This window comes from Oxyura jamaicensis, chromosome 12 (genome assembly GCF_011077185.1).
Source record: "Oxyura jamaicensis isolate SHBP4307 breed ruddy duck chromosome 12, BPBGC_Ojam_1.0, whole genome shotgun sequence".
NCBI classification, from domain to species: Eukaryota; Metazoa; Chordata; class Aves; order Anseriformes; family Anatidae; genus Oxyura; species Oxyura jamaicensis.
In genome coordinates this window covers 21041634-21046289 of record NC_048904.1, presented here as the reverse complement: position 1 = coordinate 21046289, position 4656 = coordinate 21041634, and the positions used below count along the sequence as shown (strand labels likewise).

The 4656-nt window shown below is 44.3% G+C and overlaps 1 long non-coding RNA gene across 1 annotated transcript; it reads left to right on the top strand.

The window, feature by feature from the left end:
- The first annotated feature begins 1972 nt into the window (after window positions 1-1972).
- On the top strand, window positions 1973-3813 carry LOC118173375. Its single transcript, XR_004754164.1, has 2 exons — window positions 1973-2176; window positions 2342-3813. It is a non-coding gene; the product is annotated as an uncharacterized LOC118173375 (long non-coding RNA).
- Window positions 3814-4656: the final 843 nt, after the last annotated feature.

The following is a 4656-nucleotide window of genomic DNA, read 5'->3' as shown; positions in this document are numbered from 1 at the left end:
CCTATCCTTTCCTTCAGTGAGTCCTTATTTTCCAAGTATTCATACATATCTCCATCGTAACTGGTAATTTGACAGGTACAGAATAACGTGGATCGGCTGTTTCAGCTGCCTTTTAGTGCTTGTATTTGCAGCCAGATACCCCGCGTGTTCCATTAACACTGCTTTCATGGAACATTAATGCAACTTTATTACGGTATTTTTATTTCTGTGGATTATTTATCGAGAAGCAACTCTGAAGGTTAGGCAGACACATTTAGGAACTGTGATGTACGTTTATCCTTCAGCTGCTTCAGCGTCTGAGTGCTGGGGAGTTGTTAATTGCAAGTACGTGAAGTTCAGCAGCACAGCGTTAGCAGGAGGAGCGTTTGACTGGGGGCTGAAATTCAAATGTTTGTTACTTAAAAGAAGAAATAAGTCTTCAGGAGATGGAAGGCAATCTCATGACTGAGGGTAAAAAGAAGGGAGATGGTTGGACACACTTTGTGAGAGCAAAGTTGGTGCTACCATGTTTTTTGAGGTCGGGGGATAATGTTAGTGCTGAATCCAGGTTACCTAGCAGTTTTGCACATCAGCGACCTCCTTATATTATCACATCACAATTAAAAATGAATAGAGTTCTCCTCCCTCTTCTGTATCAGTTAACTTCTCTGTATGCTGGTAGGCTAAATGGGTATTGAACTGTTTAATTAAACAGCAAAGTCTGGGGAGAAGCCAGGAGCATGCTGTCAAATTAAAGCAGTTGCCTGTGTAAACAGCTTCCCATAAATCAGATTCTCTTGTATACATAACAATTGTTAATTGAATAATTACCTAAGTTTCATCTCTTAATTTTTCCTCAGGAAATGCATTAGATTTATTTGGAAGCACTGAATTTTATGGCATGTTTCAATTTAACAAAGCCGAAGATGCAATATTTGTGCTGGTAGGTAGACTGCACAAATGTGAGTCTACCCACGAGCAGGTAGACTGCACGTGCACTGAGTAAACCAGCGCTGGGTTTGCAGTGCAGAGCAGGCTGGGTGCCCTGCAGCACCCTGCCTTGTGGCAGCTCGTGGGTGTCTGATCTACTCAAACCCACCCCGACTGCAAAAGTGCTCAGAGCTATCCCTCCTAAGAACAGGAATGGTTTGACAACAATCAGAAGCCAGCACTAGGAGGTACTTGCTTTATGTTTTCTCTTTTAAAAGAGTGCTGAAAATATTTGCCTTGCTCTGTAGATATCCTTTCATGAACTCTTCCTGAGATGGATAAGGCCATGTTTTCCTGCAGAGCTGTTGTAAGCAAGCTGCTACTCGTGGGCTGCTGTTTCCAACATGGAAATTGCCTTGTGTCCCTGCACTACTTCAGGGATGCACATAGGAGGCAGTGGGCGCTGCTACAGCCCAGGTCAGCTCTGTGATGAGCTCCCATAAAGGGAGCCCAGCTCATCATTAGCATGACCACTATATAAACGTCCATCTGGTCAGATGAATCCATACCCAGTGTTTTTTGGGAAGGAATTCAAAGCAATCCATCGTGCTGCTGCAGACCACGGCAGCACAACATGGGCGTCAGGCCTGATGTTTCCTGACCAGGAGGAGGTAATTCTCAATATGCACAGAAGTAGAAAACCTGAGCTTTATTGAGCTGATCGTTTGCTGTGTTCCCCTAGACAGAGGAAAAAAAAAATCCGCTGCTCTCTTTCTGCTTATAAAAAGAAAATAAGTGTCTTTGTAAAACCTCCTTGCCTTCTCCAGGGCTCTCTCTCTGTCCTGTGGCTTCATAAATACACGGTTGCTGTGAAATCTTTCTCCAGGGAGATATTCTTCTTTGCTTGTGTCTGTATGTGCTGTGCATCAGTACTTTGCACAGATGTAGTTTGGGCATGAAAGCCAAAGCCGTGGGGACAGGATTTAACACGCAGCTCTGCCAGGGGTTTCTCTGCACTGCTGGCTCACAGGACGCCGCCTGCCCCTCCTCTCTTACGGGGCAGGCCCAGGATCACCTCTCCAGCCCCCAGGTACCCGTCAGGCTCCACCATCTACAAAGAGTCGAGGGAGGTTTGAAGTCAGGAGCACGTGGCCTGGCAGGTTGCATTTGTGAGAGGTCCTCGTCTGTAATTGTGAAGTCAAGGATGTGAAACTCGGCCTGAACACAGCTGGAATTGCTGCTGAGAGCACGCCGTATTTCTGTGTAGGTGTGTGAGGAAATGAGACAAAGATCTGAGGAGCTGCGAGGGAAATCAATAGGAAAGCACTGCTCAAAGCAGCAGGCACATGAGGTAGCACAGGCTTGGGAAAAAGCTGAGGAGGAGCCTTGAATTTGTGAGCAAAGTAAGGCTCTTGCTTTTCTGTTGTTTCAGCCACCAGAAGCAAAGGAGCAAGGAGGAGTATAAGCTTAGGAAAAAGCCCTGCGAAGAAGATTAAAGACAGTCTTTATATAAAAAGTGAGGACAAGTCTGAGTGTGGAAGGTGTTCGGATGCCTAAAATACTTCAAGAAGGAAAGCAACAATCTGTCAACAACCTCTGACCCTCTTGCTGAGCAGGGCACGGGGTAATGTGCTTGCCAAGAGGGTGCTGGGCTGCATGGAGACGCTTCTTGGACTCCAGCACCAGAGCTCCTTAAGAACTCACTAGACGAGCATCTGTTAGGGCTAACAAAAATATGCTTGCACCTGTCTGGAGGGTGGAGAGAGGATTTCCAGCCCCTTTCTGCAGCTTTTATTTGGCTGCCAGGTTGTCAGCAGTTCCTTCCAGTTTTCAGTTTTATTTGATCGCAGATGACATCTTAACCCCAAAACGGTCCATGTTTGGGGCACAGAGCAGAAATCTCGTGAGCTTACCGAACAGCAGCTCTCTGAAGCAGTAGTATCAGAGTGCTTTTAATGTTAAGATGGGAAGAGATGTCTCATGGAGCATGGCTGTGCTCCTTGTTGTTTGGCAATGAGGTGTCTTTGTTGCCCGAAACTGCAGCAGCCGGTCTGGCTGTTCCTGGCCAGGGCCTCCTGGCGTGGCCGGCACCTCTTGGCCAGATCTGCGGTTCAGTACTTGCACTAAATCTCGTGTGGCAACAAAGAATTACTCTTTTTCAATATATTGACATGTCTGCTAGGAGAAATCTTTCCTTAGCCAACCCAGACAAGATGTGGTATCAGGGAAGTATCTCAGCTTCTGCTATTCAAACACTTTTTTTTTTTTCTCTATCGCTGTTCAAAAATTCTAAGTTCATTTAAATTCCGAGTTCATTTAAGCTCTCAGATTCAAATCAAGGATTTCTCATGTATTTTAAATTCTTTTGTGTGATCTGGGAGAAAAGCATCAACTTCTGTTTGTTCTTGATGTGCTGGATATGGCTCCCTCATGTATGTCGGTGAGCCTTTGGCACTGTGTGGAAAAGCACCCTAAGGTTATTAAAGCTTTTATCTGCTCTATTCATTCTGTATTACAAAGAAAAATCTGAGCCCACATCTTTAGCTACTGTAAGTTTGAGGAATTCCTTTGAAGTTTGCTCTCTTAATATGCATATAATAATGAATCATGATAATTTCAGTGAAAATCTGGTAATTCTGATGTTTTCTTTTTTTATAACAATAATGATGAATTTGATCACTCCTTGGTAAGATCAAAAGCTGTCAGACACTCCTCTTTGTTTTATCAGTATAATGAAAACACAAGCTTTAAAAAGTTCAAATGCCTGAACACACAGTAGCTGAAAGAAACCTCATCTGTCTGAATTATACATTAGTATGGACTGTAACAACCCAAATTATCTTTGTATGTATATTGCTGCGAGGGAAAGTGCTAACTGATGAATGCAGTGACTCCAGTAATGTTTTCTGCAGCCCCTGAAATAATCTATGTGCTCTGGCGTGTGTAGCAAGCGAGGGCCTCTTCCTTAACAGCAACCAGAAATGGCAAAGGAGGGATTTTTCACATCTGATAAGGGTCGCAGAGGCTCTTGAACATCAGATTTCCTCTTCCAGTTATTTTCAAAGAATTCTACTGTCAAGAAGATCTGTGGGAAAACAATGTATTTTTTTGCATTATATTTTTATGAACAGCTGATATCAGTGAAAGGTTGGTCATACTTAAGAAACTCATAAACCAAGATTGTAACAATTTTGAGCAATTTATAGGGTTTATTTAATGACTTTGGGTAATAAGGAATGAAAATTGTTCCCAAAAGGCCCCAGACAACCGGAATATTGAACCGGAAAGCAGATTAAAGTACAATTTACAATGTTGTATGGCTGTTACTTTTTATGGCACACAATTTCCTTCATGGAGAAGGAATATGGGAAAGTGTCGCCGTGCAGACACCTTAGGGATCTGACCAAACACATCCCGGTTTGTCTGCGTCCTTTCAGGATGCTGTGGCTGTGAGACAAACGATAGCACACTTCCACGCAACTGAAAGGAGGAGAAAGAGGTCTCTCAAGGGTAAGGTGAATGGGATTATTTGCTACACCTTCCAAACATCATTAATATGGTGGAGGCATGGCTCTGTCTTACTGTCTCTGTAGATGTCACCTTCACCTGAGTCCGGCCTCTCGCCTGTTCAGGTCTCATTCCGGTCCCAGTGGCTCTGCAGCAGGGGCACGATGCTCACCGTGCTGGCTGGGACTGCAGTGCCTGGCACTTTGCTGCCAGCTCCAGGTGCCTTCACAGAGCAGAGGA